The sequence below is a fragment of the Triticum urartu genome, chromosome 5, assembly GCF_003073215.2.
Source record: "Triticum urartu cultivar G1812 chromosome 5, Tu2.1, whole genome shotgun sequence".
Classification (NCBI taxonomy): domain Eukaryota; kingdom Viridiplantae; phylum Streptophyta; class Magnoliopsida; order Poales; family Poaceae; genus Triticum; species Triticum urartu.
The window spans coordinates 499,300,797-499,314,395 of record NC_053026.1 but is presented as its reverse complement, the minus strand read 5'-3'; the positions used below and the strand labels follow the sequence as shown (position 1 = coordinate 499,314,395).

Here is a 13,599-nt window from a genome sequence, read left to right as displayed (position 1 = left end):
TAACTATGGACCCGAAGGTCTGAGGTAAACTACTCACACTTCATCGGAGCGGCTAGGATGATGTAGAATCCCTCCGTGATGACGGCCCTCTTCCGGCGGAGCTCCGGAACAGGCCCCAAGATGGGATCTCGTGGATACAGAAAGTTGCGGTGGTGGAATTAGGTTTTTGGCTCCTGTTCTGATCGTTTGGGGGTACGTGTGTATATATAGGAGGAAGGAGTACGTCGATGGAGCACAGAGGGACCCATGAGGCAGGGGGCGCGCCCTAGGGAGGGCGCGCCCCCACCCTCGTGACCACCTCTTTGATCCCTTGCAGTAGGGTCCAAGTCTCCTGGATCACGTTCGGTGAGAAAATCACGTTTCCGAAGATTTTATTCCGTTTGGACTCCGTTTGATATTCCGTTTATCCGAAACACTGAAATAGGCAAAAAACAGCAATTCTGGGTTGGGCCTCCGGTTAATAGGTTAGTCCCAAAAATAATATAAAAGTGGAAAATAAAGCTCAATATAGTCCAAAACAGTAGATAATATAGCATGGAGCAATCAAAAATTATAGATACGTTGGAGACGTATCAGACAGCAGGGGCAGCAAGGCACGTATTGTATTGTTGCCACCGAGGATAAAAAGATGGGGTTTATATCATATTGCATGAGTTTATCCCTCTACATCATTTCATATTCCTTAAAGCATTACTCTGTTCTTATGAACTTAATACTCTAGATGCATGTTGGATAGCGGTCGATGTCTGGAGTAATAGTAGTAGATGTAGAATCGTTTCGGTCTACTTGTCTCGGACGTGATGCCTATATACATGATCATACCTAGATATTCTCATAACTATGCTCAATTCTATCAATTGCTCGACAGTAATTCGTTTACCCACCGTAATACTTATGCTCTTGAGAGAAGCCACTAGTGAAACCTATGGCCCCCGGGTCTATCTTTCATCATATTAATCTTCCAACACTTAGTTATTTCCTTTGTAGTTTATTTTACTTTGCATCTTTATTTCTCTTTATCATAAAAATACCAAAAATATTATCTTATCATATCTATCAGATCTCACTCTCGTAAGTGACCGTGAAGGGCTTGACAACCCCTTTATCGTGTTGGTTGCGAGGTTCTTATTTGTTTGTGTAGGTGCGTGGGACTTAAGCGTGATCTCCTACTGGATTGATACATTGGTTCTCAAAAACTGAGGGAAATACTTATGCTACTTTGCTGCATCACCCTTTCCTCTTCAAGGGAAAACCAACGCAGTGCTCAAGAGGTAGCACCCCTCTGATTATGAACATGAATATGCTTTGTGAGTAGTTACGTTTGTTCCTGAGGACATGGGAGAAGTCTTTCTATAAGTAGTCATGTGAATTTGGTATTCGTTCGATATTTTGATGAGATGTATTATGTCATCCCTCTAGTGGTGTCATGTGAACGTCGACTACATGACACTTCACCATTGTTTGGGCCTAGAGGGAGGCATTGGGAAGTAATAAGTAGATGATGGGTTGCTAGAGTGACAGAAGCTTAAACCCTAGTTTATGCGTTGCTTCGTAAGGGGCTGATTTGGATCCATATGTTTCATGCTATGGTTAGGTTTACCTTAATACTTCTGTTGTAGTTGCGTTTGATAGCAATGGGGGTTAATCGTAAGTGGGATGCTTGTCCAAGTAAGGATAGTACCCAAGCACCGGTCCACCCACATATCAAATTATCAAAGTATCAACCGCGAGTCATATGAACGTGATGAAAACTAGCTTGACGATAATTCCCATGTGTCCTCGGGAGCGCTTTCCTTCATATAAGAGTTTGTCCAGGCTTGTCCTTTGCTACAAAAAGGATTGGGCCATCTTGCTGTACCTTATTTACTTTTATTACTTGCTACTCGTTACAAATTACCTTATCACAAAACTATCTGTTACCGATAATTTCAGTGCTTGGAGAGAATACCTTAGTGAAAACTGCTTATCATTTCCTTCTGCTCCTCGTTGGGTTCGACACTCTTACTTATCGAAAAGGCTACGATAGATCCCCTACACTTGTGGGTCATCACCGTCTGTAAAGCATAACCCCAAAACGATAGCGGTAAATCAGTAAGAGACATCATAGATCACACCATATCAAATAAAGTGTGGTTACAACGTTCGGACACAGCATTACGCTATGGTGTTCCGGGTGGCGTGAGTTGCAAAACTATTCCGCGTTGCTTCAAATGAATACCAAACTCGTAACTCAAATATTCTCATCCACGATCAGATCGTAGAAACTTAATTTTCTTGTTACGATGATTTTCCACTTCACTCTGAAATTCTTTAAACTTTTCAAATGTTTCAGACTTATGTTTCATCAAGTAGATATACCCATATCTGCTCAAATCATCTGTGAAGGTAAGGAAATAACATTACCCGCAGCGAGCATCAAGACTCATCGGACCGCATACATCAGTATGTATTATTTCCAACAAGTCTGTTGCTCGCTCCATTGTTCCGGAGAACAGAGTCTTAGTCACCTTGCCCACGAGGCATGGTTCGCAAGCATCAAGTGATTCATAATGAAGTGATTCCAAAAGCCCATCAGCATGGAGTTTCTTCATGCGCTTTACACCAATATGACCTAAACAACAGTGCCACAAATAAGTTGCACTATCATTATTAAACTTATATCTTTTGGCTTCAATACTATGAATATGTGTATCACTACTATCAAGATTTAGTAAAAATAGACCACTCATCAAGGGTGCATGACCATAAAAGATATTACTCATATAAATAGAACAACCATTACTCTCTGATTTAAATGAATAACCGTCTTGCATCAAACAAGATCCAGATATAATGTTCATGCTCAACGCTGGCACCAAATAACAATTATTTAGGTCTAAAACTAGTCCCGTAGGTAGATGTAGAGGTAGCGTGCCGATGACGATCACATCGACTTTGGAACCACTTCCCATGCGCATCGTCACCTTGTCCTTAGCCAATTTTCACTTAATCTGTAGCCCCTGTTTCCAGTTGCAAATATTAGCAACAAAACCAGTATCAAATACCCAGGCGCTACTGCGAGCATTAGTAAGGTACACATCAATAACATGTATATCAAATATACCTTTCACTTTTCCATCCTTCTTCTCCGCCAAATACTTGGGACAATTCCGCTTCTAGTGACCAATCCCTTTCCAGTAGAAGAACTAAGTCTCAGGCTTAGGTCCAGACTTGGGTTTCTTCACTTGAGCAGCAACTTGCTTGCTGTTCTTCTTGAAGTTTCCCTTCTTCCCTCTACCCTTTTTCTTGAAACTAGTGGTCTTGTTGACCATCAACACTTGATGCTCCTTCTTGATTTCTACCTCCGTAGCCCTTAGCATTGCGAAGAGCTTGGGAATTGTCTTATCCATCCCTTGCATATTATAGTTCATCATGAAGCTCTTGTAGCTTGGTAGTAGTGATTTAAGAACTCTGTCAATAACACTATCATCAGGAAGATTAACTCCCAGCTGAGTCAAGTGGTTGTGGTACTCAGACATTCTGAGTATATGTTCACTGACAGAACTATTCTCCTGCATTTTGCAGCTTTAGAACTTATTGGAGACTTCATATCTCTCAATCCGGGCATTTGCTTGGAATATTAACTTCAACTCCTGGAACATCTCATATGCTCCATGACGTTCAAAACGTCGTTGAAGTCCCGGTTCTAAGCCGTAAAGCATGGCACACTAAACTATCGAGTAGTCATCAACTTTGCCCTGCCAGACGTTCATAACATCTGGTGTTGCTCCTGCAGCGGATTTGTCACCTAGCGGTGCTTCCAGGACGTAATTCTTCTATGCAGCAATGAGGATAATCCTCAAGTTACGGACCCAGTCCGTGTAATTGCTACCATCATCTTTCAACTTAGCTTTCTCTAGGAACGCATTAAAATTCAACGGAACAATGGCACGGGCCATCTATCTACAACAACATAGACATGCAAAATACTATCAGGTACCAAGTTCATGATAAATTGAAGTTCAATTAATCTTATTACTTAGGAACTCCCACTTAGATAGACATCCCTCTAATAATCTAAGTGATCACGTGATCCATATCAACTAAACCATATCCGATCATCATGTGAGATGGAATAGTTTTCAATGGTGAACATCACTATGTTGATCATATCTACTATATGATTCACGCTCGACCTTTCGGTCTCAGTGTTCCGAGGCCATATCTGGATATCTAGGCTTGTCAAGTTTAACCCGAGTATTTTGCGTGTGCAAAACTGGCTTGCACCCGTTGTATGTGAGCGTAGAGCTTATCACACCCGATCATCACGTGGTGTCTCGGCACGACGAACTGTAGCAACGGTGCATACTCAGGGAGAACACTTGTACCTTGAAATTTAGTGAGAGATCATCTTATAATGCTACCGCCGAACTAAGCAAAATAAGATGCATAAAGGATAAACATCACATGCAATCAATATAAGTGATATGATATGGCCATCATCATCTTGTGCCTTTGATCTCCATCTCCAAAGCACCGTCATGATCACCATCGTCACCGGCTTGACACCTTGATCTCCATCGAAGCATCGTTGTCGTCTCGCCAATTATTGCTTCTACGACTATCGCTACCGCTTAGTGATAAAGTAAAGCAATTACATGGCGATTGCATTTCATACAATAAGCGGAAACCATATGGCTCATGCCAATTGCCGATAACTCTATTACAAAACATGATCATCTCATACAATAAAATTTAGCATCATGTCTTGACCATATCACATCACAACATGCCCTGCAAAAACAAGTTAGACGTCCTCTACTTTGTTGTTGCAAGTTTTACGTGGCTGCTACGGGCTTAGAAAGAACCGTTCTTACCTACGCATCAAAAACCACAACACGGTATAGTGATTGCTTTTTGATCTTCAGAAGAAAAAAAAACCCTGTTCATTGAATCCGATTCAACTAATGTTGGAGAAACTGACAACCACTAGCCACCTGTGTGCGAAGCACGTCGGTAGAACCAGCCTCGCGTAAGCGTACGCGTAATGTCGGTCTGAGCCGCTTCATCCAACAATACCGCTGAATCAAGATCAACTAGTGATGACAAGCAATATGTATATACCCACGTCCACAACTCATTTGTGTTCTACTCGTGCATATAACATCTACGCATAGACCTGGCTCGGATGCCACTGTTGGGGAACGCAGTAATTTCAAAAAAAATCCCATGCACACGCAAGATCCATCTAGGTGATGCATAGCAACAAGAGGGGAAGAGTATGTCCACGTACCCTCGTAGACCCAAAGCGGAAGCGTTATGACAACGCGGGTGATGTAGTCGTATGTCTTCATGATCCGACCGATCCTAGCACCGAAGGTACGGCACCTCCGCGATCTGCACACATTCAGCTCGGTGACGTCCCACGAACTCTAGATCCAGCTGAGGTCGAGGGAGAGTTTCGTCAGCACAACGACGTGATGTTGGTGATGATGAAGTTACCGACGCAGGGCTTCGCCTAAGCTCTACAACAATATGACTGAGATGGAAATCTGTGAAGGGGGGTACGGCACACGGCTAAACAATCAACTTGTGTGTCTATGGGGTGCCCCCTCCCCCGTATATAAAGGAGTGGAGGAGGGGGAGGGTCGGCCTCTATGGCGTGCCCCAAGGGGGGATTCCTACTCCTACTAGGAGTAGGTTTCCCCCATTTCCTAGTCTAACTAGGAGGGGGGAAGCAAGGGAAGAGGGAGAGGAAGGAAAGGGGGGCCGTCCCCCTCCCCAATTCGGTTTGGGCCTTGGGGGCGCGCCCCACCACTTGGCCGCCTCCTCCTCTCTTCCTCATGGCCCATCAAGGCCCATTAACCCCCCGGGAGGTTCCGGTAACTCTCCGGTACTCTGGTATATGCCCGAACTCATCTGAAACCATTCCGGTGTCCAAACATAGCCCTCCAATATGTCAATCTTCATGTCTCGACCATTTCGAGACTCCTCGTCATGTCCGTGATCACATCCGGAACTCCGAACTACCTTTGGTACATCAAAACACATAAACTCATAATACTAATCGTCACCGAACGTTAAGCGTGCGGACCCTACGGGTTCGAGAACTATGTAGACATGACCGAGACTCGTCTCCGGTCAATAACCAATAGCAGAACCTGGTTGCTCATATTGGTTCCTACATATTCTACGAAGATCTTTATCGGTCAAACCGCATAACAACATACGTTGTTCCCTTTGTCATCGGTATGTTACTTGCCCGAGATTCGATCGTGGTATCTCAACACCTAGTTCAATCTCGTTACCGGCAAGTCTCTTTACTCGTTCCGTAATGCAACATCCCGTAACTAACTCATTAGTCATATTGCTTGCAAGGCTTATAGTGATGTGGATTACCGACAGGGCCCAGAGATACCTCTCCGATACACGGAGTGACAAATCCTAATCTCGATCTATGCCAACTCAACAAACACCATCGGAGACACCTATAGAGCATCTTTATAGTCACCCAGTTACATTGTGACGTTTGATAGCACACTAAGTGTTCCTTCGGTATTCGCGAGTTGCATAATCTCATAGTCATAGGAACATGTATAAGTTATGGGGAAAGCAATAGCAGTAAACTAAATGATCAATGTGCTAAGCTAACAGATGGGTCAAGTCAATCACATCATTCTCTAATGATGTGATCCCGTTCATCAAATGACAACTCTTGTCCATGGCTAGGAAACTTAACCATCTTTGATTAACGAGCTAGTCAAGTAGAGGCATACTAGTAACACTTATTTTGTCTATGTATTCACAGATGTACTAAGTTCCGGTTAATACAATTCTAGCATGAATAATAAACATTTATCATGATATGAGGAAATATAAATAACAACTTTATTATTGCCTCTGGGACATATTTCCTTCAATTGGATCCTTATCCACCCAGGTCGTCTTCTTCCGCACATGCGCGTACGAAAAGGATCCCCCTATGCATCTCATCGACCGCACACGCTCTCGCTATCCGTCTGCGTCATCGGTCCCTACCCTCGCCGGCCGTCCTTGCCATCGCCTCGACCCGTGTAACAGATGCACCTACGGTTGCAGCTCTCGGTGGCGACGGTTGTAGCTCCGTTGGTGACGGCCGCAGCTCGCCGGCATGCTCACCGTTGCTCGTGCCCGTTAGTCGTACACCTCGCTCCCCCCGTTCTAGCAAATTCGAGCTTCGCTCCCAGCAAAAAAACGCATCATTGTGCGATGTAGAAAACCTCGACGGTGGTTGTAGCTGGATGCAACATCGGTGGTAGCAAATTCTAGACCGCTTGTAGCATGTAGCATAAAAACCGCTTGGAGTACTCGCGGGTTTAAGCGTTTTTCAACTACGATAGAAGCTTATTATGTGAACGCTTGCAACTTTTTTTGTCGAGCGATGGCTGATTGAAACTTTGTACATCTTTCGATTGAAGCTTTTTTCATTTAAGGTTGGAGATCTTTTTGTAACGGTTGCAACTTTTCCAGTTTGAAAAGTGCAGTTGAAGCTTTTCCTGTTGACGGTTGGACCTTTTTGGATCTAGGCTTGATGTTTTTTTTGTCAATGGTTGCAACACCGTACACGGTGGTTCCAGCATCGCGTCGTCGGTAGTTCCAGTATCCGGCGATGCTCGTTCCAGCATCCTTGTCTTGGATCATGGGCACGCATGCTCGGTCACCGCAACGCAGTCACCATTGCCGTCGCCCCCAGTACGTGGTCGCAGCGGTTGTAGCACGTGCCCGCGATGGTTGTAGCGCGTAGTTCGTGTAGGGAGCCGCCCGTCCTGAGAGCATGCAGGCAATGCCCCCTCCTCCTGCTTGGAATCAGCTGGAGAGGGGCGCGGCGTCGCCGCCGGTGGTGCGGGGACGACGGGTTCAGAGAGGATCGCAGCGTCGCCCCCGATGCGGAGGAGGAAGGAAGGGATTGATGTGGATAAGACAAGGGAAGCGCGCTGGGTCGCAGGATCACTTTCTCATCCAACGCCTCATGTACGCCCGGCGTAATAGTACGTCCGGCGCGCCGTGTACCAGCGCTTTCTTTTCAAAAAGGGTTGATGGTGAAACGTGGGAGGCCAAAGCAAGTGAGAGAGTGGATGGGTACGGTGATCGTTTGGTCCAGGATGCACGGCGTCGCTGTACACCATCAATTCGTCATTAATACGAGTAATATACAGTGTCAGTGTGGATCAATCAGTGCCGGTGCTAGCTGAACGATCCTCCTCTCCTCTCCACCTCTTTTCGGTGAGCAGGCGCGCGCGCTTGGAGCTGCCGGCCATGTCGACATTGCAGGCAGCTGCCGGGGTGGAGAAGCGTCACGCCGTGTTCTTCCCTTTCCCGGCGCAGGGCCATGTCAAGCCGGCGCTCCAGCTAGCCAAGCTCCTCCACCGTTGCCACGGCTTCCAGGTAACGTTCGTCCACACCGAGCACAACCGCCGACGCCTCCTCCGCTCGCGCGGCCCCGGCGCGCTTGCGGGGGTCCCCGGGTTCCGCTTCGCCGCCGTCCCGGACGGCCTGTCCGAATCCGATGCCGACGCGGCGCAGGACATGTCTGCCCTGCTGTCCACCACGGAGGCCCTGGCCCCGCACTTCAGGAGCCTCATCTCCGGCCTGCCGCCCGTGTCCTGCGTCGTCTCCGACATCGAGCACATCCTCTACGCGGACAAGGACATGGGTCTTCAATGTGTCACCTTCTGGATCACGAGCGCGTGCTCCTTCATGATGTACCAGCAATGCCAGAGGCTCGTCGACATGGGCATTGTTCCCCTCAGAGGTAATTCAAGCCATGCCATGCCAAGATTTGTACGTACTCATTTGCTTACTCCTACTCTTAGAAAGTGTATTTTGCTTACTTTGAGAAACAGAGGCCGGGCAGCTAAGGAATGGATGCATGGACAGCACGGTCCTGGACTGGGTGCCGGGAATGCCCAAAGGCATTTGCCTGAAAGACTTCCCGGACTTCGTCCTCACCGCGGACCCCGACGACGCCATGCTCAAAGTCGCCCTGCGCTCAATGGCGTGCCACAGGACTACCCCGTCCGCCGTCATCTTCCACACCTTCGACGAGATCGACCGCGAGGCCATCGCAACCATGTCCACCTTCCTGCCAAAAATCTACGCCGTCGGGCCATTGCCGCTCCTCCTCGGTCAAGCCTCCGGCACTGGCGGCGTGGGTGACACGCTGGAATCAAACCTGTCCAGGGAGAACCACGCCTGCCTAGAGTGGCTGAATGGCCGGCGGCCGAACTCGGTGGTGTACGTGAGCTTCGGGAGCATAGCAACGCTGACGAGCGAGCAGCTTGTGGAGCTCGCGTGGGGTTTGGCTAACAGTAAGCAGGACTTCCTGTGGGTGGTCAGAGACGATCAAGTGAGTAAGGCGGCGACCCTGCTGCTGTGTTGCCGCCGGAGTTCTTGGAGGAGACGAAGGCGAGGAGGTACGTGACGAGATGGTGCCCGCAAGAAGCGGTGCTACAGCACGAGGCGACGGGCGCGTTCCTGACGCACTGCGGGTGGAACTCGGTTCTGGAGAGCGTCTGCGCCGGGGTGCCGATGCTATGCCGGCCCTTCGGCGCCGACCAGTACACCAACGCAAGGTACGCTTGCTCTGAGTGGCGCGTCGGCTTGGAGATAGGCGGCGATGTCAAGAGAGACGAGGTGGAGGCAGCCATTAGGGAGGTGATGGGAGAAGGGGAGAAAGGAAAAGAGATAAAGAGAATGCTCAATGAATGGAAGGAGAAGGCTATCGTGGCTGCACAACCAAGTGGATCCTCTTGGGTAAATTTGGAGAAGGTGGTCAATGAGGTGCTTACTGTGCCTCCTGCCAAGGGGGATACAGAAATATGAGTACTAGCCATGTGGCTCGAAAATTCGCTATGGATCCTCTTGTGGTTAGTCTACACTAGACTAGTAGTAGTAATAATTTCATGAAAATGAAGACATGGCCATGGTTGTGATCCGTCCTTGTCGATTCTTACTTTATCCTACAAAATCTGCATGTTTTTCATCTGAAGTTACAAACCAAAACTCATACTTAACGGGCATGAAGTAAAGAGTGTCAATATTCAAGGGCAAAGTTATGTTGTTTGTCGAGTAAATTGCAAAAAACCACCGCTTTGAAGGTTAAGTTTGCAGAAAACACTATGTTATATTTTTTTTGCAGAAAACACCGTGTCTATCGTAATCTTTTTACAAATAACACTGATCAGTGCATTTGCCTCAACTGAGTGCGCTTATGACAGATGAGGGCCGCTAATCAGACTGACGCGGCACTGCTTAATGTTTTACATGTAACGACGACAATTGATAACGATAACATCATGTGTGAGCATGTGGGGTCCACCTGTCATTGAAAGAAAAGAAGAAGAAAAAATCCAGTTCGGCTTATCACTATACAGCCCCAAATCTTAGTTCACCAGCCTGCCGCCGCCCGTCGGAGTACTTGAGAGAACCAAATGTTGAGGATACAACCCAGGTGTTATCGATCAATGCTTCGAGAGGCTATCGAGGGATGCCTGGAAGCATAGATAGTATGCACTGAGAGTTGAAGAACTGTTCATTTGCCTAAAAATACAATATAACGATCATGTTGATGGTTGCACAGTCATACTTGAAGTTGTGGTATCACAAGATCTCTGAATTTGGCACTACTTTTTTGTCATGTCAGTTTCTCACAATGACATCAATGTGCTTCAACGCTCTCCTATGTTCTCGAGGCTTTTGGAAGGCAATTCCTCGGAGCTCAACTATGAGATCAATGGTCACCCGTACAATAAGGGATACTACTAGCTGATGGTATCTTTCCTCCATGGTCTGTATTTGTGAAGACAATCTTTGATCCTCCATGGTGTACAACAAGAGAGTGCTAAGAAAGGATGTGGGGCGTGCTTTTATTGTACTTCAATCTCATTGGGTTATTGTTTGGTACCCTGCTAGAAGATGGAGCATTGACACTGTGTGGGAGGTGGTAATTGCTTGTGTGAACATGCACAATATGGTCGTAAATGATGAGCTTGATGACAATATCTATGACCAAGGATGGGATTACCGCGGAAACTCACATTCAACTTCAAAATGATTTAGTTGAGCATATCTGGACTCATGTAGGAAACCAATAGTTCTATCTTGTCATTTTCATCCAATTTATTTACTACAATTTTCAATTCACCTTGTTGTAAACTATGTGATTTTTATTTTATTTTTGGTTGTAAACTAAGTGAATTATTTGTTTAATCATGTGCGGTATTTCGTTTATTCCAATTAAGATTGTATAAAATGCCCAAAATGATAAATTAATTAAAAATGAATAGGACAAACCAAATGGGTCTTCCCAGAAAAGTGTCGACAAGGGTTAGACACCTATCCACCAAGCCACCCAAACAAATTAAAAGCAGACACATTTTATGCCCACTGGAGTTGCTCTTACTACATCAACGCGTTGCTATGCAGTGCAATCAAATGGGCCGCAGATCAACAAATTGCTCTGCAGTGCAATCAAACGGACCGCAGATACAGATGCAAGGAGGAAGAGAATCTTCATGCAATCAAACGGACCGAGTTTACTAGGATCCAATCTGGAATTACCTACTGCCGCATTAAGCGTCAAACTGCCGCTCATTCGAAAATACGACGACCCGAGCGTGGTTTCTTTCACTGGTTTCCTGTGTTTTCTTTTAATCTTTCCTTTTCCTTTTGTTTGTTCTGTCTTTTTTTTTCTCTTTTTTGTGTTTTTATAAAATAAAAATGTATAATTTCACAATTTGTTTAGAATTTCAGATTTATGTTCATGTTTTTTTAATTTTTTTCACTTTTTAATTTGGAATTTCGAAGCTTTTCCACAAGTCTTAATAAATATTAAAATAGCAAAAAAATTAAAATTTTCTTCACGTTTTGCAAATTTGTTTCCATTTTCAAAAATATTTCATGTTTCAAAGTTGTTCTTATTTTTAAAAAAATGTTCACAATTTTCAAAATGTTTGTGTTTTTCACAAAATGTTTGTTCATTTGAAAGAATGTTTGCAATGTCAATTGTTGGTCGGAGTTTAAAAAAATGTTCCGGCTCTCAAAATTTGTTTATAGATCCCAAGAATGTTTGCTTTTTCAGATTTTGTTCAGAGTTTCAAACAATCTTTCGTATTTTCAAAAAAAATTCATATTTTCTAAACTGTTTATGTTTTCAAATTTTGTTAAAATTTAGAAAAAGGTTCTTGTTTTTCAAAAAATGTTGACAGATACAAAAATGTTCGCATTTTTTATTTTGTTCAAAATTGCAAAAACATTGTTCCTGTTTCTCGAAAAAAAATCGCAGATTAAAAAATGTCAAGATTCCCACAAAATGTTTAAGCTTCCACGAAATGTTCAAGTTTTTATATATTTTTAAATGTCCACGTTTAAAAAATACATATTCACTTTTTTTCAAAAATGAATCATGTTCAAATTTTTGAAAAAATGCTTAAATCTGAAGTGGCTTTTAGTTCTTATACCCCGCGCTGCTTATATGGACACTGAAGTTTGTCAAGTGCAATAGCTAGCGACCACCATTTTCCAGGGGAGAGAGTCAAATTCAGTCGTGGGAGATCTGATTGTTAGGCGCTATGTGTGGCTTGTCAACCCGCCAGACTTGCATTGTATTCCCAGGAACTTGATTTCTTAATAAAGCAAAATATGTTTGGACAAAAAAAAGTACAATGGCCAGCGACCAGTGGCGGAGCTACAACAAAAAATTAGGACGGGCCAATCTAAAATTTCACTGCTACGTAGGAATTGTTTTTGCTCACTAACTAGTCTATTACTATTTCACTACTTGTACATATGTTTTGGATAGGGCGGGCCATGGCACAGTTTTGCTCTCACATAGCTCTGCCAGTGCTAGCGACCACCATTCAGTCATGGAAGGTCTGGGGTTTGATCCCTCATATCCGCATACCATTGTTCTGAAGTTTTCCCTATGGTAAACCATTGCTGTATTTTTTGCTTTTTTTATAAAACTAATGAAACAAAAAAGAGGAAAATCAGAGAACAACACGTACAACACCGAACGCTGCTAATGGCCTAGCCCAGTCAGAACTAACCTGTGCGAATCGCTCACATTCTGTCGCTAGCCATTGGAGCACCGGTGCATTGGAGCACGATTTTTTTAACCCGTCAAAAACGATGCTTGAAAGTTTTTTTTACATGAGATGCATGCATGTGGTCTTACATGTGAGTTTCGTTCAGCAGTTCGTTTGTATTATACGCTGCACAAAAAGGAGAAAATTCCGGCCCTTGCTTTTTGCATATCTTTTTTGCATCTCTCACATGCAAGCATGTATATTGATGAAAAATTGGCCTGATATACTACTCCATTCGTCCTGAATTATTTGCCGCGGAAATAGATAGAAACTGATGTTTTTACAAGTAAAAATACGTCTAGATATATCCATTTCGGTGGCAAATAAATTCGGAACGAAGGGAGTAAATTGCTATACGTGCATAAAAGAAATCGAAAAATTTCATGCCGTAAAAATCCATTCTTTTGAACTTAATAAAGAAAGAAAAAACAGGCTCAAGGTGCCCGTGCTCAAATGACAATATCTGGTCCCCATCCAATATATCAGATCGTACAGT

General features: G+C 44.5%; 1 pseudogene; it reads left to right on the top strand.

Annotated features, from left to right (window-relative positions):
* Positions 1 to 8,170: 8,170 nt before the first annotated feature.
* On the top strand, positions 8,171 to 9,952 carry LOC125510104 (annotated as a pseudogene).
* Positions 9,953 to 13,599: the final 3,647 nt, after the last annotated feature.